This window comes from Mirounga leonina, unplaced genomic scaffold, assembly GCF_011800145.1.
Source record: "Mirounga leonina isolate KUSES-001 unplaced genomic scaffold, KU_Mleo_1.0 Mir_174, whole genome shotgun sequence".
NCBI lineage: Eukaryota > Metazoa > Chordata > Mammalia > Carnivora > Phocidae > Mirounga > Mirounga leonina.
The window spans coordinates 42,867,166-42,892,194 of record NW_023270451.1 but is presented as its reverse complement, the minus strand read 5'-3'; the positions used below and the strand labels follow the sequence as shown (position 1 = coordinate 42,892,194).

Sequence of the window (25,029 nt, the reverse complement as noted above, 5' to 3'; positions counted from 1 at the left end):
AGTTGGTTAGGCGACTGCCTTCGGCTCAGGTCATGGTCCTGGAGTCCCGGGATCGAGTCCTGCATTGGGCTCCCTGCTCAGCGGGGAGTCTGCTTCTCCCTCTGACCCTCCCCCCTCTCATGTGCTCTCTCTCATTCTCTCTCTCAAATAAATAAATAAAATCTTTAAAAAACAAAAAACAAAAAAAAACATTTAGAGAAGGGAGCATCAAGGAATCTCTTTTAATTTTATGACTTGCCTATTTCCTTTTCGAGCTCCTCTGAACTCCAGCTGGATGATTAAAAATAAATTTGCCATTAATTTGAAGCTGCTTTTTAAAAATTTAACAATATAACCTGAATAGCTCTCGCTGTCATTAAATATTATTATATAGTATTTGTAATGGCTGTAGAATAGTACGTTGTATAACTGCTCTGTAATTTATTTTCCTATTGTTGGACATTTGGATGGTTTCCAATTTTTAGAAGTAAAAAATACCTCTAATAAGCAGTCCTTCATACATGATTTTTTTTCCCTGAAGATATATTCCTAGAGGTATAATTGGTGGGTTAAAGGGCTGACAAAATCGTAAGTTTTTTGCTTCATATTACCCAAGTGCCTTCCACTAAGGCTGTATCTAGTTGCTTTTTAATGGACCAGTATAAGAGTATTTGGGAAATATAAAAATAGTTTTAAAAGTGTGCACCCAGTCTGTGTCTGTTACAGCTTGGAGCTTGCTCTCCACGCTGCTGTGGTCACACCTGGAGAATGAGACCCAATGGTGCAGGATGGTGTGGGATTCATAGAAAAGAAGTAATCTTAGGAGTTCATGTTAGGGAAAGCTTCATGGAGGAGGTGAGGCTGGAGGGAGGCCTCACAAGCAGATTACTGCCTGGTTCAGAGGGTGGAGGAAACAGCTGATGTGAGGCAGAGACAGACTGGCCCCGGCAGGAGGGTCTCAGGGTGGCTGGTGGGAGTCGGTGCTACCTGCTGCCGCTGGGAGCAGGAGCGTTAGGCTGGCCACAGAGCGGGCGGCCAACCCCGGCTGGACTCGGTAAAACGGGTGGCAGCATCCGGGCTCTGGAGCAAGGCAAAGGCTTGATGAAGGAGACATGTTGGTGTCCTCATTTGACCCCCACACTTGGTGATTCCTCAGAAATGGACAGAAATTGGGGTTTTTCTCCTTTTCGTTAAGTTAAGGGGGAAAAAAAAACCCCCAGCTCTGCCAATTTGCTAGATATTCTTGGAAGGATAATAAAGATGAAACTTTCTTCCTCTCTCAGCAGAATGGAATTAGACTCACCTTGTTAGATTGTCCTGCTACCAATTAAAGAGAGAGAGAAGAGAAACTCGGAGGAAACATTCTCCACTTTTCAGCTGCTCTTATTTAATCCGTGTAAATTCCCCCGGGACCTTAAACTAAATCGACCACCAAATATTGAAAAATAAAAACAAACTGTTAATTAAAGGGATTGCAAGGCATGCCTTTCCTTTGGCTTAGGAAAGGGGGCGGGGTAGTGGAGATGTTGGATGGGAGTCCCTTAAAAGGTGAGGAAGAAAGAAGTTTAGGGCGCCTTTCCTTCTCTCCAGGGATTTCAACGCAAAGATTTGTGAAGACTTCAGGAGACCCGGCCAGCACTGGCTCTTGTGAAAGCAGGTAGGGGGCCTCCTTACGGCCTGGTGGAAGCAGGCGGTCTCCCTGCGGCAGGTGCCCTGGAGCCTGAGCGCAGCCGGCGGCCCGGGGAGGGGACCCGGGGACCCGGGGACCGGGAGGAGCGGCGCGTCCCAAGCCGGAGCGGACGCCAGGTGACTCCTGCCAGGGCAGACCCCCCCACCCGCCCCCTCCAGGAGCAACCTAGTTAGCCCGTTACACAAACACACAGCCACAGTCTGCCCGGAAGAAGGCGCTTCGCACTGGGGCAGGTCACCCGCGAGCGCAGCTTCTATAGCAGCGGGGTGGGGGTGGGGGGGGGGGGGGGGAGGAGGAAAAGGTGCCATCATGGGACAGCGGGGCCCTCTGCCTGCCTGCGCCTGGGTACCTCCCACGGCCGGGGATTGTGTCCCTCATCTCTGCCCCCTCTGCGGGGCTTGGACTGCGGGGGGGGGTGGCGCTTGTCACTGAATTCAAAAGGAGGACTTTGGGGGGTCAAGAATCTTGGATTTTTAACTTCTTTCTATTGTTCTTTAATAAAAGGACCTGAGGTTTATGAGTGACAGAGTCACACTACCCAGGTGACTTTAGGTGATTTGCTTTTTCTCTTCAAACCTGTCTCCTCTGTAAAATGGGGCTAAGAATAGAGAACACCTCAGAGGATGCTGTATTAGGTGACACGATGCCCTTTACCACCTAGCGGGGGCCTGGCACACAGTGCTGGCAAAATTAGGTCTCATTCACACTCCTGAGTCCGGGAGAACTGTTGCCTGGATGGACCTCAGTAGTAGTCAGGGGCCAAGTAAAAATTACAAGCTTCTTATTAAAAGAAAAAAAAAATCTTCCTTTTAAAAAAATCTTGAAGGCAGATGTGTTCCTTCTGGGCAAATATGCCATATCTGGATCCAAGCATGAAGTGGGGTTCAGAGGTAGGACAGGCAGGCAATCATCGGTAGGCCTCCCAGGCTGTGTGAGTATCAACCAGATGAAACCAGGCCCCCAAGAAATGTGAGGAGCTGGATTTTATCAACTATTTAGTGCCCTGCTGCTCTAGTTCAGGTCTTTGTTTCCCTGATTTTCTCTGGCTCAAACATGTGTACTTTTGTGGTAATCTTGACCTGTATGGGAAGCTGGAAAATAATTATGTGGCACCGAGTTGGAATACATTTATATATCCACAGGATTTCAGTCAAGGGAACTCTTCACTCCACCAAGCTCCATACACTAGGATTTTAACTTCACCTGATCCAGCGTCTAATCGCTGTCCTGTAGATGACCAGCCTTCAGTGTGGATACTGGCCCCATGCCATAGGGTTGCTGACTCCATCCATCAGAGGGTGTAGAAGAGGAAGGGGATCCAGGGCTGGGGCTTCATCAAGGGGATCACCAAGAGCCCCAGTCATGTGCAGATGGGCCAGCAGTAAAGATGCAGTGTGGTCGTGGAGGCCGTGGAGGCCCCCGGGCAGGCTGGCCATCTCCGCTTGGCTCTGGGGCCTTAAATTGCACTAGGCGGCAACCAGATGGTGGAGCTCAGAGCCTCCTGCAGGGGTGGCTTTGTCCCCTTCAGGGAGAACAGGGAGGGCTGGGGGGGGGTGGAGAGTGATCCATGCTTCTGAGGGTCACCCAGAAACCTCTCCTGCTCTCCGCTCAAGGCCTTCACTTTCCAAACATTTGCCAGTCTTCCCCCAACCCTCTCTCTGTCCCCTTTCTCTCTGCATCCTTAACATAGTCCGATTTTGCTAAAAATATGTTAGTAACTGACATCCTGGAAAAGAATGAGTGAGATAAGTCATAGCTTAATGCTCTGTCTCTTAAAATTCATGTCCAGTTTGCCAGGTGGCAGGAGTGAGAATGTTCTTTGATGTTGATAGTTGGCCAAGGCACCCAGAGAGAGGCCCTGGCTGAGCAAAGCCAAGGTGATGTCCACCCTGTCAGCCCACCTTCATGTAGGTCATCCCTCCCAGTTTCCTCCACAGGCCCAGAAATCTTACCTATATAATCATTAGAAATATGACCTCTACATGTTACATTTTTAGTCATGTGCTCACATTATTCCTTCGGCCCCCAAATGCATCATTGAATTGTATATAGAATGTCTCCTTTGCTGTGTGTTTATTGTATTGGGTTTTTAGTTAATTAATTTTACTGAGTAATACATGAACATAGTTAGAGACAAAAAATGTCCAGGTGAGTGGACATGAGAGCAGGCTCCCTTCCTCCGGCCCCTGCCACCTACCCCAAGGCCTTTGTTTCCCCTGAACAAGGAGCAACCACACTTCCTGGTTTTTCTACACCCTCTCAGAGTTAGGCTATGTACATACCAGCATGGATGGATGTATGTTTGCGTGTGGGCGTGTGTGTGTGTGTGTGTGTAGTAGCCCTTTCAAAGCAGAAGACGTGGTACGCTGTATATATTGTGTGCACTGATTTTTTTTCACTCGACAGTATATCTTGGAGCTTGTTGCACATCAGAATAATCTACCCCATTCCGTGCTGTAATCCTGCTGATGGACAATTGTGTTGTTCCTAACCTTTTGCAATTATGAACAAACTGCAGAGAATATCCTTGCGCATATGTCTTTGGGTAAAATCCATGTATCTGTGATTGTACCTACAGGTTAAAATCCTAGTATTAGATTGCTAATACTAAAGACGTATGTTCTTTTCTTTTTTTTAATTAATTTATTTTTTTTGATGTAGTGTTCCATGATTCATTGTTTGTGTATAACACCCAGTGCTCCATTCAATACGTGCCCTCCTTAATACCCATCACCAGGCTAACCCATCCCCCTATACCCCTCCCCTCTAGAACCCTCAGTTTGTTTTTCAGAGTCCATCGTCTCTCATGGTTCGTCTCCCCCTCCGATTTCCCCCCCTTCATTTTCCCCTTCCTACTATCTTCTTCTTCTTCTTCTTCTTCTTCTTCTTCTTTTTTTAACATATAATGTATTATTTGTTTCAGAGGTACAGGTCTGTGATTCACAGTGCTCACTATAACACATACCCTCCCCAATAAGATGTATGTTCTTAAAAAAAATGACATAAGTTTTTTCTTCCTCCCTCCCTTCCTTCCTTCCTTCCTTTATATTGAAGTATAGTGACAACGTTATATTAGTTTCAGGTGTACATCACATCATAGTGATTCGGAAATTCTATGCATTTCTCACCACAATAAGTGTAGTTACCATCTGTCATCATACAGTTATTGCAATATTATTGACTATATTCCCTAGGCTGTACTTTTCATCCCCATGACTTACTTATCTTACAACTAGAAGTTTGTATCTTTTAATCCCCATCACCTAATTCACCCATCTCCCCACCCTTCCCTCTGGCAACCATCTGTTGTTCTCTGTATTTATAGGTCTGATTCTGCTTTTTGTTTGTTTATTCATTTGTTTTGTTTCTTAGATTCCACACATGAGTGAAATCACATGGTATTTTTCTTTTTCAGTCTGACTTATTTCATTTAGCATAATACCCTCTAGGTCCATCCATGTTGTCACAAATGGCAAGATCTCATACTTTTCTATGGCCGAGTAATATTCCAGTGTGTCTATATATACCACATCTTCCTTACCCATTCATCTACTGATGGACACTTGGGCTGCTTCCATATCTTGGCTATTGTAAATAAGGCTGCAATAAACATAGGGGTGCACGTATCTATTTGAATTAGTGTTTTCATTTTCTTTGAGTAAATACCCAGCAGTAGAATTACTGAATCATATGCTATTTCTACTTTTACTTTTTTGAGGAACCTCCATACTGTTTTCCACAATTTATATTCCCACCAACAGCGTGCAAGGGTTTTTTCCCCTCCAAATATTTGCCAACACTTGTTGCCTGGCCTTCCCATTGATAATGCAGTAGGGAGCCCCCATCTTACAACACAGGGCAGGCAGGAAGCTTGATGGGATCCACATCATTTGCATTCACTACCAGCTGAGCCTTCTTGTTTTCCACCAAGGTGGTGACAGTATTAACCCCAGCTCGAAGGACAGTTGGCCTCTTAGTTGGGGACATCCCCTTTGCCTGCAGCTTTCTTCTTAGCCCAGGCCAACAATCTCTGCTTCTTCTCTTGCTTTGTCTCTGGTCCGTACTTGTGGGCCAGCTTAAGCAGCTGAGTAGCTCTGTGGCTGTCCAAGGCCTGGGGGAACTGGTTAACCGTGGGAGGCACTTTCAGACGTTTACAGAGAATAGCCCTTTGCCACTGCAGCCGGATGTAGTGGGGCCATTTGATAAAGTGGGTGAGGTCCCTTTTGGGCTGGATGTCCTGTCCAATGCCCAAATTCTTGGGCCTCTTCTCAGACCGGGGATTGACCACCTTCTTGGCCTCCTGCTGCTTCACCATAACAAGAGCTGGGACCACCTTCTTTCCCCTTTGCCTTCTTTCCTTTTGGCATCTTCCATTTTCTTCCCTTTGCTGCAGGTGCCTCCAATCCTGCAGCCATCCGTCCCTGCTCTGAAAGAAATAGAACACCCATGCCTTCTCTCCCTGGCCTCTGCTCAGACTCAGCGTCAGGTTGAACCATATGGAATTACCATTTTGGAGGTCATAAATGGTTAAATCCCAGCAATTTCATGTGGTTCAACCTAATGCTAACCTCCAACTCCTCAAATAAGTACCACTGAATTGTATTCTTAAAAAAAAAAAGATTTTACTTATTTATATGAGAGAGAGCACAAGTGGGAGGGGCAGAGGGAAAGGGACAAGCAGACTCCCCGCTGAGTGCAGAGCCTGATGCGGAACCCCATCCCAGGACCCTGAGATCAGGACCTGAGCCGAAGTCAGATGCTTAACCAACTGAGCCACCCAGGTGCCCCCTGAATTGTATTCTTAAGTCCCAACCTAAATGGGATTTGCTCCCAGCTTTCCTGTCCCACTCCACCTAAATTGAATTATTCTGTATCACAGCATCTTGTCCTTTCCTCCACAGCACTTACCACAATTTGTAATTATGTATATGTTTATTATTTAATGTCTGATTCTCTAACTAGACTTCTATAAACTCCGTGAGCCCAGGAGCGCGCTGTACATCACCACGTCCTAGCCTCTGGCACAAGGCCTGCCACATCATAGGCACGCAATAAATGTCAGATGAATTAATGTACATACAATGTGGCTCTTTTCATAAGCAGACAGTGTTTTTATTCTGTTGCCAGAGTGTCCTGTACACAGTGGTCCTTCTCATTGTTTCTGGATCCAACATAAGCTTCTAGAACAATGAATGGTTCCTAATCCTGACTGCCCATTAGAAACACCCGGGAAAAGTTTAGAAAATACTGAGGGAGTCTTTCCTCACATCAATCAAAGCAAAGTCTCCAAGGAATGGAGGCCGGGCAGGGTTGAGAAACACTGCTCCCGAGGGCAGAGACCCCATCTGCAGAGGTCTCCGTGCCTAGTGTTGCGAAATCTTAATGCTTTCTTGCCGTTGCCTTAGTGGTGGAGTTTCAACCCACAATCAGGTAATTTTCTTCTCAGTCCCAGGAACCTTCTTTGGGCACATCAGATATTGCCACCAACAGTAAGCTTTCTTTTTTTTAATTAAAAAAAAAAGATTTTATTTATTTATTTGTCAGAGAGGGAGAGAGCACAAGCAGGGGGAGCGGCAGACAGAGGGAGAAGCAGACTCCCCGCCGAGCAGGGAGCCCGATGCGGGGCTTGATCCCAGGCCCCTGGGATCGTGACCTGAGCCGAAGGCAGATGCTTAACCGACTGAGCCAGCCAGGCTCAACAGTAAGCTTTCGAGAACCAATCAAACTTATCTTGCAAGTAACTTTTTCGGTGGCTGTACCAAGGGGTGGCCTATTCATAGACTCAAACACTGCCCCCAGATCCGCTCCAAATAAACAGGAAATATAAATTAGAAGAGTGTCTGCTTCAAAGCAGACTCTCCAACCTCTCCTTCTGACAATCTTCCCATGCTCAGGCCCTTCCTGTAGAGCAATTCTCAAGCCATTATTTAACCCTTCCTTTCTTATCTTTCTAGCTCTTGGGATTTCCCATAGGTCACAATTTAAGGGGAATAAAATAAAATAAAATAAAATAAAATAAAATAAAATAAAAAATACATCTTACTACCATGGAAAATAATTAGGTTCAGGAACTATGCTTCTGTTTGCACTTCTAGCTCACCCCTTTTGATGACCATTGGCAAATAAAAGCGTGCTTGCATTTTGCTTTTTCATTTATATTTTGTCATAATTGCATTTTTTGGTTGAATAAAACTATACCTTTTACGACCTCTAATCGGAAAAAGAGCTCTAATCAAAGCAGGTTTAAATAGGTTTTCTTGACAACAAAAGTGTAAACATAAGCATAATTTGCCAATTGTTCTGATCTGATGTTGGGATGAACTCTTAGCTATAACATTTGTCCAAGGCAATGTTTGTCTAAATATTGCCAAATTGGTCTGGCATTTTGTATAAATTCGCTTATTCATTAGTTCACCCATTCATACAACCCCTTTTGGACATTTCCACTTGGATAACCCACTCTGGCACTATTGATACAAAGATGAATGAGACAGAGTCCCTGCCCGCCGGGAACTCCCAGTCAGAGGAACTGAAATGTACACACCTTTGTACATAACACGCTCAGTAGTGAGGAGCGCAATGCTGGTGCAAGGCCCTGGGTGAGGAACACTGGCCAAAGGGCAGTCAATCCTGCCTAGGAGAGTCAGGGAGGGCTTTGCGGAGTATTTACGGGAAACCGGCAGGTGCCACAGGAGGGGCCCACAGAGGAGCTGGGAGAGGCGGGTCGGGGCAGATTACGAAGATTGGGAAGAGCGTCAGATGCCACCTTTGGCTGCCTTCCTTTAAGCGGTGGTGAGAGGGCAGAGGTTTCTCAGAAGCAAGCGACACTGTCTTGAGGGATGACACTTTCGGCAGTGCGGTGTGGGAATTGGAGGAGAGTGTTTCAGAAAACTTCTTCTAGAAAAAGCACACAGATGTGAGAATGGGAGGCATGTTTGAAAAACTCAAAAATGGGTCAGCATTGCTATAGAGGAGTGGAGGTAGCCCAGAAAAGCCAGTGGCGGCCCATGGGGCCATTCCAGGTGGTGCCAGGCACCCTCCCGTTGGGTCCCCAGGCTTCTGTGCTCTGGGTGGGCAACTAGGCCACCAGGGTGTGTCTCTGGACCCAGCCGTTTCTCCTGCCCGTGGCATTGTGACGTGGTTAGACTGCCTTCCCAGGCCGCTGGTCCTTCTTGGCTCTTCACACCCACTGGGTCGTGTGGCTCCCCAGCTGCACCCTGCGAGGGATGTTCCGTCTGCCATTCTGCTCCGTGACACATCCACCCTGATCCTTGTCTCGTTGGGGTACAGGATTACAGAGCCCCGGCTGCTGTAACTCTTGGCTTCTAAGGAAAAAAAAAACAGAGTGAAGATTTCAAAGTCCTTTATCATCTGTAAAGTTGTGTGCAAACAGTATTATTGCTATCATTGTGAGGTCTAGAATTCTGCAAGTCCTCGGTGGTAAGGAGACTGGGTGTTTTTAATTTCCTTTAAGTCACTTGGCACAGTCTTTAGTGTTATATATGTCCTCAATAAGTAATAATGTGTGATGAATAATAATTTTGGAATTTTAATACAACAGCCACTGGCCACTAAAGCCATATACCATGAGAGTGTAGGAACAAAAGTAAAGATGAGAAATTAATGGGACAGTGAGACACCACTCACACCCATTAGGGTGGCTAGAATAAAAAAGATAGGTAATAACAAGTGTTGGGGAGGTTATGGAAAAATTGGAAACTGAATACGTTGCTAATGGAAATGCAAAATGGTGCTTTTGAAAACAGGTTGGCAGGTCCTCAAAACATTTGACATAGTGTTATCATATGACCCGGAAATTGCTCTCCTAGATGTGTATCCAAGAGAACTGAAAACTTACATTCACATTAAAACTTGTCCATAAATGTTCACTACAGTGTTAATGATAATGACCACAAAGTGGAAACAATCCAAATGTCCACCAACTGATGGATGGATAAGCCAAATGTGGTGCATGCAGACAATGGAATGTTACTCTGCCATACAAAGAGAGAAGTACTGATGCATGCCACCACATGAACGAGCCTCGAAAGCATTATGCTGCATGAAAGAAGACAGTCACTGAAGACCATGTACTGTATGACTTTGTTTATGTGAAACATTCAGAAAAGGCAAATCCATAGAGACGGAAGGTAGGATACTGTTTGCCTAGACTATGTGTCAGGTGGGGAGGGGGAAGGGGGTGACCGCTAAGGGGTATGGATTTTCTTGGAAGGTGATGAAACATTCTAAAATTGATGGATGATTGTGGAACTGTGTAAATATACTGAAAACCGTTGAACTTTACATTTTAAAGGGGTGAATTGTATGGCATGTGAATTATATCTCAATAAAGTTCTCTTAAAAAAGAAAACATCGTGAAGAGAGATTTATAAGCATTGCAACTTTTGTTGCTGTCCATCTGTCCTCTGGTTCTGATCAGCCCTTCATGATGAGCTCCTCAGCTCCAAGCCTGAAGTTGTGACCCCAGCTACAATTCTCTGCCTGTCCCTGCAAGGGGCTGCACGCGTAGTTTGCATCCGCCTCTTAGCCATCCTTCCTTTCCCAGAATCCTCGGTGAACCATTCCCTGCTTCTGTAGCGTTAGCCTTGGGTCCCTCAGGCTCTATAAATCACACTCTCCATTCTGCCCTCTCACTTTAAAGCGATCTGAGATACTTTGTATAAAGGATGAGGCAGCACATAAAAATAACTAGTATTGTACCGATTTGTCTCATCTGGTGGTTTGGGGGATACATATTCGTAAAGTTCTAGCAAATGTGAGAAGTCACAGAAAATTGCCTCTCCTCCAAATGGAAGAGCTAGATTTTTTATTTTGCTTTATGGATCAGTGAGGTAGGTGCAATGATATTTTACTTCATAGTTTTTTCACCCAGCCTGCCAAAACTGCCAGGCCAACTAAATGAGCCAGCCATCCTCCAGCGGGCCCGGAGGCAGCCATGAGGAAGGCAGACTCTCTGGATTCATGGGCCGACCAGCTGCATCTCCCCAAACTGCAAATGCAACTTGAAGTATACGACTTAGTAAGGGAGCACTTTGTTACAGACAAGTTGAAAGAGTATGTTTGACAGTTGAAGTCAGACCATTTTGATTTTTACATAAAAATGGTTAAACATTGTCTTGACAGGTTTATTCTAATTTGGTAAAGGCCATAATTTTATGGGATGGTAACTGTTTCCTTGCAGTCATGATTCCTGCTGTTACTCTTACATTTTCTTCTAATTGGCAGATTGATGGGCTCCCAAGAATTTGCTCAAAAACCATTTGCAGAAGAAGAAAGACAAATCAGAGGGGCTTACTTTTTCCCCTGAAATACTACTTCTAATAATGTTGGTAAGGGGGCTCTTTTTATGCACAATTTACAAATTATTTCTGGCATATTAATGGATTTTTGCCTATTTAGATTTTATTTGTATGAAATGTGCTTAGTTTAAAAGTCAAATACTACTACAAGACCTCTGAAGAAAAACAGCAATCCTTTCCCACCCAACCCCCTCCCCCAATTCCTGCTTCCATGAGATTCCAGGAAATTCCTTTCATCTCTTTAGCTGTTCCTCCTGTTGTTTCCTTCATATTTCTAAATAAAAATATTATACTGCTATTTCTTTATTTTTCAGGTCTAGGTATTGCTCATTAACTTCCTGCTTGGAAGGTCAGAATTCAGCTCTCTCATATTTCTCCACCTTAATCATCATTGGAATTTTTTCTTCTCTTCTAATTTTTAAAGAAGATTTATTTATTTATTTGAGAAAGAGTGAGAGAGAGTGTGCGTGTGTGTGCACAAGCCGGGAGAGAGGCAGAGGGAGAGAATCTTCAAGCAGACTCCCCACTGAGCATGGAGCCCAATGCAGGGCTCGATCCCATGACCCATGAGATCATGACCTCAGCCCAAACCAAGAGTCAGACACTCAACCAACTGTACCACCCAGGTGCCCTGGATCTTCTAATTTTTGTGTGTTTGTTGTTATGGTTGTTGTTAATCTCATGTCTTGCTCTTTCTTTCTTTCTTTTTTTTTTTTACAGATTATTTATTTATTTATTTGCGAGAGAGAATGAGAGACAGAGAGCACGAGAGGGAGGAGGGTCAGAGGGAGAAGCAGACTCCCCGCCGAGCAGGGAGCCCGTTGCGGGACTCGATCCCGGGACTCCAGGATCATGACCTGAGCCGAAGGCAGTCGCTTAACCGACTGAGCCACCCAGGCGCCCTGTCTTGCTCTTTCTTAACTACCTTGTTTTGGTGGAGAATATTTTCTAGTAACTTTCTGAAAAGTAATACCTGGAAGACACATTTTAAGATCTTATCTTTCTTTCCCCTTCATATTTGATTGAAAACTTAGCGGAGTATGAGATTCTAGTTTGGAAATTATTTTCCCTTAGGACCTCAAGACATTAGTCCACTGTCTTCTAACCTCTGGTGTTGCTACTGAGTCTGATACCATTCTGGTTCTGCATGCAACTTGTTTTCGCCTCTCTCTCTCTCCCTCTCTCAGAGTTTTTATTCTTTATCCCTAGAACTCTACAATATCATGACCTGCTTTGCTGTGGGTAATTTTCATTCATTGCACTGGGCCTTTGTTGAATCCATTCAAACTGAAAACTCACGTCCTTCAGGAAAATCTTCTTGTATAATTTTTTGGATAATTCCCTAGTCTGTTTTATCTGACCTATCTTTCAGAAATTAGACTTCCTGAATTAATTCTCCACTTTCTCTTCTCTACATTTTTGCCTATTTATTCTATTTTTTGGGAAGAGTTCACCAATTACCTGCCAATTCTATTACATTTAAAATTTCCGTTATTATATTTAAGTTCCAGGAGCTTTGTATTGTCCAGTGGCTATCCCTCTTTCCCAGCATCTTGCTATTTTTCTTCCTCTCCAAGGATAGCAGGCAATGTTCCCTGAAGTTTTGTCCTGCTCCCTGCATCACCTCTGTATCCTCCGCCGTACGCATCATGGAACAGATAACTCGAACTGCGGCTCTAGCAAGGCTTGAGCCAAATTAACAGAAGGAAATCGCTATTGAAATTTTTGTCTTTTTGTCTCTGGAGACACTACACCATACAGAGTCTCTTCCTAATATATTTGACTTCTCTCTGCTCTCTCCTTCTTTAATTGAGGGGCAATCAGTTGATGGATCTGTTTCTAGACTTCAAAAGAAAACCAACAAACAAACCTCTGAGACTCTCCTTATTCTCACAACATCAACTACTCCCTCAGGGTGAATCCCCAGTGCTCCAGTCTGTATTTCAAAACTGTCTCGTGCACAAGACCTGGTTCTGTATCAACTACTGCCTATCAGACATTTCCTCTTGAAGATCCTGACATACTTCAAAAGCAACACGTGTGCCCCAAACTAATTTCAAACCAATTTTCCACAAAACTCACTCTGTCCCCCCAGCAGCATTTCCCTCTCTCAGTCTCTCAGACTTGAAACTCAGGAACCTATTGGCTATTCTTGCCTTTAATCCCAATAGCCATCAACACTCAGCTGATGCTTACTCAGAATTCCTCACATTCACACTTCCCTCTGCATTCATTATCATCCTTCCAGAGGAGGGGAGGCGTATTTGAGAGTGTTCTATGTATTAGAGACTGTGTGAGGCCCTGTGCCATGACAGGTGTAAGATGGAGCTTACAATCTATGATCTGGAAGTGCATAAAACCCAAGTTAGAGGTATGTCTACTCATCTTCTAGATCCCTGCTGACCTAGGTTGGGTTGGGTTCTCCAGGAAGCAGGCTCTGAGATGGAGATTAATGTGCAAGAAGTTTATTGGGGGTGGGGAGGGGGGAGTAGGAGTGGTGCTGCTGGAGTTGACACCTGAGGAAAGGGAAAGGAAGCAGGACTGGGCAAAGGGAGAAGTTGACTTGTGATATGGTCTTTGTGGCAGCATCACCAGGCACTAAGGGGCATTCTGTGGCCCCATTTGGGGTCTGGGAGCCAGGGCTTCGTACCTCCATGGACCAGTCATCGGATGCAGGCCACCTTAGGAAAGGCAGTGACCTTGGACAAAGCAGCTCCCTTTCAGAGAGGCAATCCCCAAGGGCTTCCTGCCAGCAGCACTCCCAGCATTTGCAAGGGTCCAGCTTTAATCCTTGAAGGGGCATGTGGCTAGTGGAGCCTCCTGGCATCCACCAGATCTATGGACTCAAGCATAGTCTTGGACACCTCAGCATAGATAACAACTAGTCAGGACTTGGTTGACTGAGTAAAGAATTCAGGAAAAGTGAGGTCGTCTTTCATTCATTCATTTTATTACATGCTAACCAGTCAGACTGTGTTAGGTACTAGATAAAAAATGACAGAATTCATAGGCCCTGCCTTAAATAAGCTTGTAGTCTGGTAGGGGTACCAAAAAGTAAGCAAACACTCTAATACAGTGAGAATTATGAAACAGAGGGTTATAGACTAACAATGCATTCTCAAAGAAGTTTTAGGATGTGATAAAATGCCCAAAAAACAAACAAAAAAGAGAGTACAAACCATTTAAGCACTCATTTTCCAGCCTGTATTTTTGTTAAACTGATGGTTCAAAAAAATCCCTTGCAATCTGATTTTTAAACTTTCTGAATGATTTATTAAACTTACCAGTCTCCTAGAAGCACTACATTCACTGAACTATTGTTACTCAATATTCTCTGTCATTTTTTGCAGCATTTGATTTTTTTTTCCTTTTCTGAGTATGTGAAAGTATTTGAATATATGCATAGAAAATATGCTGGAAAGAAATTCATTTAAATGTTAACAGGGCTTATCACCCCAAGTTGTTGGCTTATGACAAATTTTTTTCTCCTTTAAGTCTTTTTGTCCAAAATCTTTTATTGTCCAAATTGTCTACAGTAAGTCTGAGTGGTTTTTATAATGGGGGGAAGTACTTTAAAATCCAGTGTGAATGTGTTGTGACAACTCCATGGGAACGTGGAAGAAGGAAACTGAGAGCAGTGAGGGAGGGACAGCTTCTCGGAAGAGGTCTCCCCTATGCTGAGCAGTAAAGGTGAGTCGACGGGGGATGAGGGAGGGTGGCATGTGGGTGGTATTGGCGTTGAAGGACGTCTCAAGCAGAAAGAACAAAATATACTGCTGCCCCGCGGCGTGAAGAAGCATGCTGGGTGAACTGCAAGTTCAGAAAGGCTGAGAAGTAGGGAGCCCTTGGGGGGCAGAAGATGAGGCTGGGAGGGCAGAAAGGGAGCCGAGCATGAAGCGCTGGGTGCATCGGGAACATGGACTTCATCCGGAAGCCCAAGTCAGACGCTCACACAGCACTGTACCTGAGCCTGAAAGGACCTCTGGCTGAACGAGATGTTGATTAATGGACACTGTTGGGTGGAACTAAGTTAGAAGCGAAAGATGATTTAGAACGAAGTTTCACGCCTGACATGGAGTTTCCTGGCTGTAACAAGGCAACCTGATTCGGGCAGGGAAAGTGGTCTGCTGAACACAGAGGGAAAGCGATTCAGTCATGATCCTGTGCACGCCCATGGGCACACACGCGCACACGCACACACACACTCACGCTCTAAAGACTCCGGCATCTGCATTTTAAAAAGAAGAAAGAGAACAGAAAAGGACCAGCCCGGGCTCACTTTGCATACTTTACAAGTAACAACCAAGATCTGTAGGTAGCCCTATCCACAGAGCTGGACTCCCCACAGGTCACTAACAGCGTTCACTGTTAGCAGCCTGCACATCCATTACAAACACATGTCCCGGCCTGCGCTGTGGATGCTGCAGGAATGCGTTTTGCTGAGCATTTCCCTCACCTTTGCAGAGCTCAGCGTCTCTCTGTCGTGTGTGCCAGTTGGGCTGGGCTCACAGGGGAAGGCTGTGGATCGGCTTTTTTCCGGGGTCCCTTGGAGAGCATCCATGCTACTTTTCAGTGTCTGTCTCCATTCTGTCCATGTCACTGCTGATCACTACTTTTTCCCTTGCCCTGGTCCCTCCCCTCCTCCCTCTCCCTGCCCACCAGGACTGCGTCCTGGACTCTCACTTCCGCCTCCCCCTCAGACGGTTACATTATGCTTCTAACAGCAGCCCTGCTCCCCCCCCCCACCCCAAGTTCTCCACTCTACCACCTGGACAATCTCTGGAGCAGAGATATGAGGGAATTACTTACCTGCTCAAAACTTGAATGACTCCGATGATCTCCGGCAGAGTCTTCCCACCATTTTTCCATGCATGTCCCCCAATCTGGCCTCTGCAGACGAGATCCCGCCCCCTCCCCAGTGCTTCTTCTGCCCACAGCTCTTTGGGAGCACTTGCCATCAGTCAGAGGCATACACTTGGCCAGCTCACCCCTCACAGCCTGGTTTATGTTATGATTTTTTTTTTTTCCTTCTCTGCCAGGCCATCGTGGGAAGAATGGATTTGGGGATTAGACCAGCAGTGGGTTTTAATCCTGTAATGGTCTTACTGAGTATGTGATCTGGGGTAAGGTATTCAATCTCCCTGCAGCTCCTTGTTTGTAGAGCAGGACTCGGTCTCCCTCAGAGGGCTGTTGAGAGGATTAAGTCAGACAGTGTCTGTTCGACAGAATGTGGGAGGGGACATAACCTGTCGGCTCAGCTCGCAACCGAATCTCCAGGGTAGAGACCTTACGTGATAAGGAACCGCACATTTGAAGAGTGGAACGAGACATCCCCAAGGGCTTACAAAGAGGGGCCTCTGAGATGCAGCGGTCATGGCCGCAACAGACGGTGCAAGAGAAGGCCAGAGATTAACCGCACTTCATGGGGCTGACATATTACACTCGCCCAGTAGCCCTGTCTCACTGGAGGTGAGAGGGCAAAACCTCTCTCACGATCGAGGGTGAGGCTTCCGCCCAAATAAACTCCTCAAAAAAAAAAAAAAAATCTCCCTTCCCTCTCTCTTGGTGCCTAGTTGAAACTTCAGCCCCAACATCCCTTTCCACAAACAAAGATGTTAGTTAAAAAAATCACGACACCACCACACGTGAGCTCTCCGAGGGAGAAAGGTAGCGAAAGGCAGCCGGTTACTGCCAGAGCACTTGGGTGGAGGCCTGCAGCAGCCCAAGTGTCTTGTTACTCGAAAGCTCTGCTGAGAATTTATTGCCCATCTTCTCCTTGCTGCGGAAGGTTGGCTGTAAGCTTGCCAGCTTGCTCAAATAAAGAGAGGAGGATATTGAACAATTATAGGGGCAGCTCATGAAGTCAGGCACAGCTGGTCCTCATGGGGATTGCAGATGGGAACTGGGAGGCCATTAGGGATCCAGGCAGGTTTAACCTTATCTGAGTCTGAAGTGTTGCTTTAGTCTAGACTGGACTATGTTGTACCTGAATTGGGCCTGTTTTCTTAATCAAGAGTGACCAGGAGAGCTAGAGATCTGACATTGTCCAATGTCTGACAGACCGTCTTTGAAGGAGATAAAGATGTTGAAAATCTACTCCCCTGGGCTCATTTCGTAAAAAAGTATATCCCATATGTATAAACATTTAGCACATACGTTTGGCATCTAATAAATGCTCAATAAATATCAGCTACACTAATAATGGTTATTATTGTTATAGTATTATCACCTAGTGCCTGGCACACAGTATTATTATTAAAGTTATGTGTGGGTGCCTGGGTGGCTCAGTCAGTTAAGCGTCTGGCTTCGGCTCAGGTCATGATCCAAAGGTCCTGGGATTGAGTCCCGCATCGGGCTCCTTGCTCAGCGGGGAGCCTGCTTCTCCCTCCCCCTCTGTCTGATGCTCCCCCTGCTTGTGTTTCCTCAAGCTCTCTCTCTCAAATAAATAAATAAAATCTTTAAAAAAACAAATAAAGTTATTATGTGCATATCTTTCCTTCAACTGGGCCAACACTCCATTTGTTGAATTAGTCGTAGTAGGTGGGGGAAGAGCAAACTGCATGAACATGGATTCCTTGCAGCCAACAATGAAGAGCCATGATGCACATAGGAAATAGTGGGGACTGGGAGAGCTTGATGCCCCACAGTAGAGTGTTCCAGTCGTTTCCAACCAACTCTAGCCCAGGTATGTGCAAGTCTGGATTCTCTTCTGACCTCTGACAAGGAGCAGGGGCAACAAGATTGATGCAAAAGAGGGAGAAGGTAAGAAAAAAGACATTTCTATGTGTGTCATTGTGTGTCATCAGCTGTACTGGGCCCTTTATATTTGTTATCTCATTTAATGAGATGAAATAAGGAACAAATGCAAACCGTGGCTTGCATGACCCCAATAGGACATGGATAGAGTTTTTATTTTTATTATTTTTATTTATTTATTTATTTATTTTAAAGATTTTATTGATTTATTTGACAGAGAGAGACACAGCGAGAGAGAGAACACAAGCAGGGGGAGTGGGAGAGGGAGAAGCAGGCTCCCCGCAGAGCAGGGAGCCCGATGTGGGACTCGATCCCAGGACCCTGGGATCATGACCTGAGCTGAAGGCAGTCGCTTAACCAACTGAGCCACCCAGGCACCCTGGATAGAGTTTTTAAATGTGAAATGCTTGTACAGAAAACTACGAGCCTTTTTCCTTCCATTATAATTTTTGTATAAACATGAAATGACAAGAGTTTAAAGATGGAGCCTCCCTGGGCACAAGCATAAGAGTTCCTAATATAATCAAATCCTCTTATTTATTTTCTTGCCTAAGTGGCTTCTCCCAGGAGGACAGCAGTTGCATTTCCTTCTTTCTGTGCAGCCGTGGGGTTGCAAATTAATGTTCTCTGCCATCAAAACAGCCAAACGCACCTCTGCCAAATGTACTTATCTCATCCCATAATAGGAACAGGCTAGAGACGGTGGTGTTTTAAACCCCAGATCTTAGAAATTCTGGGCAATTAGCCACTCACTTGCAGAAAAGAGCAAAGAAGGGCAAGGCTGCAGTAAAACAAAACTTTGTTGTGACAGCTGTTGTTCTAAAGAATATCTCTTTTATACTTTTAGACACTTCTCCCAATCTACAGGCTAGCGTGAGTGAATTGAGGTGATAAACAGGAGGAAAGAGAAGGTGAAGAATAATTAGCAAGTTCTCCGGTTAGAAGTGGTTCAAGGTGGCAGGAATTAATTGGAGAATGCCTTTCCTTTCAAACTGGGGTCAGAAGACATAGCCTAAGAAAAAGTCATAGAAATGTAACCTTAGTGAGAATTTTACAATCAAGATATATCTGAAGCACATTAATGGATGATGTCCTACCAGATTAAAGTCATACCTATATACAAACCTGTAGGATTAAGTTGTACCAATATAAAAAATCTGTTGAATTAAATAAGTAGGTTTTTTTTTTTTCCTATCTGTGTTCATTAGCCAGGGTGTATTTTTCAATTTAGAAATTGCTAGGGTGTAAAACTACTGGTTCTAGAATAAACATTTCTTGACATCGATCTTAGGATAGCTGTATCTGGAAAGAATTTGCTTCCAGAGACCTGGCTTTAAAAAGCCTGCTGGAAATAGGAGGTGAATTTAGTCATAAATGCATCTACATTATTTGGCTCAATAAAAACTCCGTGTACCCTATTAAAAGACTATTGCTTTATCTTTCACTACTCATGTTGAATAATTCTAACACATAACCATCTTGTTGATCTGGCTTTAGGTTTATATGGGAAAGTGGGCATAATTAGCTCACAGCTCATGGGAGGTAAGGCTAGAGGCCTTGGGTAGTGTCCCAGATTTGCCCCAACTAGCTCTGGGAGAAATATCTCCCTGGCAGACACAGCTGCCTACCAGATATCCACTCTCTTCTTGCCCTTCACTTCGGAAACATCATGTTGCCCAGAGCAGCAATATATCCAACTCAAAATATTGACTTCTCAAGATTCTCTGGCAGCCAGAGCTGATACTTCATCTTCTAATTTGTTGAATATATTCTCTCTCTTTTTTTTAAGATTTTATTTATTTATTTGAGAGAGAGGGAGAGTGAGTGAGAGAGAGAGAGAGCACAAGTGGGGGGGAGGGGCAGAGGGAGATGGAGGGGCAGACTCCGCACCAAGCAGGGAGCCCCTTGCGGGACTCGATCCTAGGATCCTAGGATCATGACCTGAGCCGAAGGCAGACGCTTAACCGACCGAGCCACCCAGGCGCCCAAATATATTCTCTTATTCCTACTGAGTGAGCCTCTCAATTGCACGCTTGGTTCTAGATTTTATTCATTGATTATTATACTAAAAAGCAAATAGTGGTTTTACCAAGACCCCAGGGAAATGAACCAGGCTAAACCACCTCTTGCCTGGATCTTCTTGTCCACGTATCTGAAAAAGACTCATTCTAGAACTAACCTTTGATGTGTGGCATCAAGGAGTATTGATGCTAGGGCAAGACTTTTTTTTTATTTATTTAGATTTATTTATTTAGAGAGAAAGAGAGAAAGGGAGAGAGAGAGAGCTCAAGCAGAGGGAGGGGCTGAGGTAGAGGGAGAGAATCTTGAGCAGCTCTGTGCTGAGCGCAGAGCCCAACGTGGGGCTTGATCTCACAACCCTGAGATCATGACCTGAGCTAAAATCAACAATCAGAAGCTTAACCGACTGAACCACCCAGGCACCCCAGGGCAAGATTTCTGTTGGAAGAATGAATCACAGTTTAAATTGGAAAATACTCAATTCAGAAAAAATTTAAAAGCTTTACAAAATTTCAAATGATGTTCACTGTTGACTGTCTTTTCAAAAAATGAGGACCCCAGGATTGAAGAATCATAGGTATTTTAAACATTTTTTTAATACTTTTCTGTGTTTTCCAAATATTCTACAATGAAAATCTACTACTCTGTAACCAGGAAAAAAAAAAAAGAAAGATATTTTTGGAGCATAACAAAAAGGTATAGTGGAAAAAAGAAAGGCCTAATAACTATAATTTCCTTAGAGAATAGCATTACATAAAATAACATTAATAAAAATAAATATTAGCATTAACATTTTCATCAAATATGCTCTTGAATGTCATCTGCAGTTTGCTTCTATCGTGAGCATTCCAAGTAACTGAAATTTTTAACGTCCGAAGATTTAATAATGTGCTCTGTCAAATTCCCACAGATCTAATAATCTTTCTCCTTATGGACAGGCAAGAAAAGCCCATTATCTTCAATGCAGGATCCCGCTTGCAGAAATGGCCTAAATCATGGGTCTGGAAACAACAAGAGTCGAGCAAATCCAAATAACTCCTGGCTAACGCTAGTGTGACATTTGGTTAGGGAAGATGTCCCAAGAGAAATATAAACTATTTGAAAACATCCTGTTACTAAAACTTGGACATAAAAAGAATGACAAACGGACTCAACAACTTCATTCTAAGCACGCATGAGTTTGGCTCCCGTGGATACATTCTTACCCCATACTGTTTGCCATGTCCTCTTCTGTGGATATCACCCCTACCAGATGAGGAAAGATCAACTGACATTTATGACTCACTGAAGGACAGGTTGGAAGCAACCAGCACCCTCACTCCTGGGCTTGGGTTGAGCCCAGTGAGTCACAGAATCCCCGATCCTTGCTGAGTGTCTTGTTCAGCTTCCCTCCATGGCTCACCCGTGTGGACTGATTACAACCATCTGCCTAAGAGCTATTACTCGGATCAAAAAAAAGTAAAAGCTACAAATTGTCAAACAGAAGGAATACAAGAACAGGGCAAAATGACCAGATCTTAAACCATGCTTGGAATGCATAATCCCCGCGAGGCTTCAGAGACATCCAGCTGAGACCTCAGAAGGTGTGGGTCAAGCGTCAAGTGACAGGCTGAGGCTTCACTTCCACTGGGGCTGGACCAGTCGATGCAGGGGGCCAGGAGCTCTGGGACAGCAATGCCAGCGTTATTGCTACATTTTCCCTGTTTGCAGTCCAGCTCCGTTTGGGAAAATTTGTGGAAAGGCTTTTTGGTCTGGGTAGTTTCTTTATTGGCAGATTTACTCTTTCAAGATATTTTTAAGGCAAAGGAAGTGTAATAGGAAACCGGCAGCATATTAAGAGTTAGCTACTCTCTTGGAAAAAGTGGAATGATTAAGTGAACACTTTGAAGCATGCAATGTGTGATCAATATGTGGGGAGAGAGGATCAAGACGAGGAAATCTTAACTAGAAAGAGACAAGAAAAGAGGGTTTCAGTGTTAACACCACTTAAAAGGCAAGCGTTCCTCTGATAATGAACTGTAGCTACAAACCACAAGGGAAAACTGCCTATTGCTTTATTAAAAAGTAAAAAGATGAGGGGCGCCTGGGTGGCTCAGTTGGTTAAGCGACTGCCTTCAGCTCAGGTCATGATCCTGGAGTCCCAGGATCGAGTCCCGCATCGGGCTCCCTGCTCGGCAGGGAGTCTGCTTCTCCCTCTGACCCTCCCCTGTCTCATGCTCTCTCTCTAGCTCATTCTCTCTCTCAAATAAATAAATAAAAAATCTTTAAAAAAAAAAAAGTAAAAAGATGAGGATGTCTAGACAAGAAAAATATTAGACATCACGTCTTAAGTGTTCTTGTACTGAAAAAATATAAAACTATATACAGTTCTCTCTCACTTTTCTACTTTTTCACAACCAAAACCCAAGAGGTGAGGACATTGTGGAAGAAATTATCTGGGACCCAGGGCCATTCCCACATAAAACATAAGCAGATGCCACAATGTGACTGAAAGTTTTTTCTCATCTCCTTTGTCAGACAGTAGTTGCTTTGAGGGTAGGGTCTGTATCTGATTTTTTTCTTAACACTGATCCTCCCCTACAAACACTGTATTAGCCACAGAAATGGCTCTCAATAAATGCTAGGTGAGGTGAATTGAATTGAACTGAATTGTAATAGTTTGGATTTTTGTTGACCTTGTTCTGTAAGTCATATTTTTTGTTAGTTGCTGTTTAGATCTGAGTCTATTATCTCTACCATATGAGGAAAGATCAATTGCTATTTATTACTCACCAAAAAACAGGTTGGAAGCAATCAGCACCCTCACTCCTGGCCTGGGTTCAAGCCAAGTGAGTTACAGAATCCTCGATCCTTGCTGAGTCTCCCATCCAACTTCCCTCCGAGGCTCACCTGTGGGGACTGATTATAACCATCTGCTTAAGAGCTATTACTCTGACCAAAAAAAGGAAAAAAAAAAAAAAAAAGCTACAAATTGTCGAGCAGAGGAAATACAATAACAGGCAAAATGACCAGATCTTAAACCATGCTTGGAATGCATAATCCCCTCGAAGCTTCAGAGACATCCAGCTGAGACCTCAGAAAGTGTATGTACAGATTTAAAAAAGATGGAGAATGAAGAGCAGAGAGTTGGGGATAAAGAGAGTGAAACGTGGTCTTGATTGCTCCCATCTGTTAAATGAGGAAGATGGATGAGAACGACTTCTAAGTTTCTTCAGCCTGAACACGTTATGAGCTTTGCTGCGTCCTTCCATCTCATTGATATTTTTGGCTTCTCACATCTCCCAATTCAATCCCCCCTGAAATATTGCATTTTCTATTCAGTCCATCACTATTAATCTAAAATATCAGAATGCCCAGCAAAGAGGGCCTTTAAATAAAGTATTTATTAGACAAAATATGAGACATCTCTATAACACAACACTATTGACAGTGTGGTTGGTAACACATTGATAATGTCACCAGATGGTAATTTATTAATGTGGAGAGCTATCCACAAGGAAAACTGTGATATCATAATAAAAGAAACACTGGAATATCTGGAAGGAGGTTCACCAATATTTGATTATCCCCGATGGTAGGATTATGACTGACTATTCTTCTTTTTGGGTGAATGTATTTTCTAATATTTTTACACGGAACATAGATTACTCATGCTATAAAAATAGGAAAGAAATAAAAGACGGCATCTAATATCATCCTAAAAGAAGATTGCTTGAGCTATTCTTAAACTTTTCAATGGAGAAATGATCCCTTGCCCTCCATTTATCCATTCTAGACTTCTTCCTGACTTTACAGCTGACCTGCAGCTTCCACCTTGAGCTGGAATTCACCCTCCAGTTTGCGTTAGCTTCACTGTTGCTCAGGCTCCTCCTATATGTTGCTCCTTCCCACTCCCCCACCCCCCGTCCCCCAGTTCTTCTGGTCATGATCCAGTCAGCTCCTTCAAGGTGCCTTTTTGTGTTCCAGAGCTGGAAGGCTAAATGCTCTATTCCTGGGCGCCTTTGAGGTTGTGGTTCTAGATACCATTTAGGTTCTGCGTGAGATGCTCTTGCATGAAGATGGGCAGACAGAAGGAGGCAGAGGCTCTCTTCCTGCCGTGGTGCTGCTTGACAAGCAGCCGCCCAGCAGTACGGCTCCTGGTAGTCCTTGCGCCCCCACATCATGGTTGCTGTGCTGTGGCCTTGAAGCCAAATGTCCAGCCTGAAGACCCCTGACTTACTCCTCTGGTCCCTCATGTGATCATCTAGGCTCCTAATGCCTTGTGTTTCATCCCTTTCTGCTTGACACACCTGGAGTGGTTGGTTTGTTCCTGCATTGAACCCCGACAGACACATCACTCAGGCCACGTCTACTGGACACGCGAAGCCTAGTTCAGGTCCCATCTTCTTCACAAAGGCTTCACTGACGATGGTGTGGATCTAACTAACAGTGACCTCACATCCTGGATTCCACTAGATTAGATCGGCGCTAACAGGCTGCTGAGGGACCCCGTGGAGGGCTTTTATGTGTTTCCTATTTGGGGTTTCATGTAACAAAAACAGCTTTGGGACCCACTGGATGACCGTTGAGACAAGAATCTGCTTGCGTAGAATATGCTATTTCTTGCAACCAAATGGATGTTGCAACCAAAAGGAGTAGAGTCAAAGAGTGGGGTTCATTCTGTGAACCGCATGTTCAGCGTGGCTCCTTTCAGAGATGTGGACCTCCACCCCTGCCATTTCAGGGAAGCCCGGCTCATCTTCAGGGAGACGGGGAACAGCTGCTGGCTATCCTCTGGGTAGCATTCCCTCCAGTCTGGGCGGTGTGTCCTCCTCCCCATTCTTCAAATTTGTGCCCATCCACAGTGAAATTTGAAACTTTCTGCAAAAGGATTGGTGGTTTATATCATTTTGTCCAGAGGGCTGAAGCAAGGAAATTGGCTTCTAGCGAGAGCTTTACTATGCTCTGTCATATCACAGTAAGGCTCAAAAATGAGAGGTCAAATAGAAATGCCACAAAGTTGAGTAGTTCATCTGACATACACAGGAAAAAATAGTTGTAGATTTAATACATTTCTTCATAAATACATTTCTCTGTAAATCTGGACTTGAATTTACAAAAAAAAAAAAAAAAATGTGTTTTGGATGCAGCTCCTCTAGAAGTGGAAATCACTTCTCAGTGCCCAAAGATGTTATAGAAAAAAAAGAACGATGATGATAATGATTCATGTTAACACACCTTTCATCAACAACATTCTAGTAACTTTTTAGGCTCCAAGTAGGGATA

General features: G+C 44.3%; 1 pseudogene; it reads right to left on the bottom strand.

Moving 5' to 3' along the window:
• Positions 1-5,506: 5,506 nt before the first annotated feature.
• Positions 5,507-6,036, bottom strand: LOC118021361 (annotated as a pseudogene).
• Positions 6,037-25,029: the final 18,993 nt, after the last annotated feature.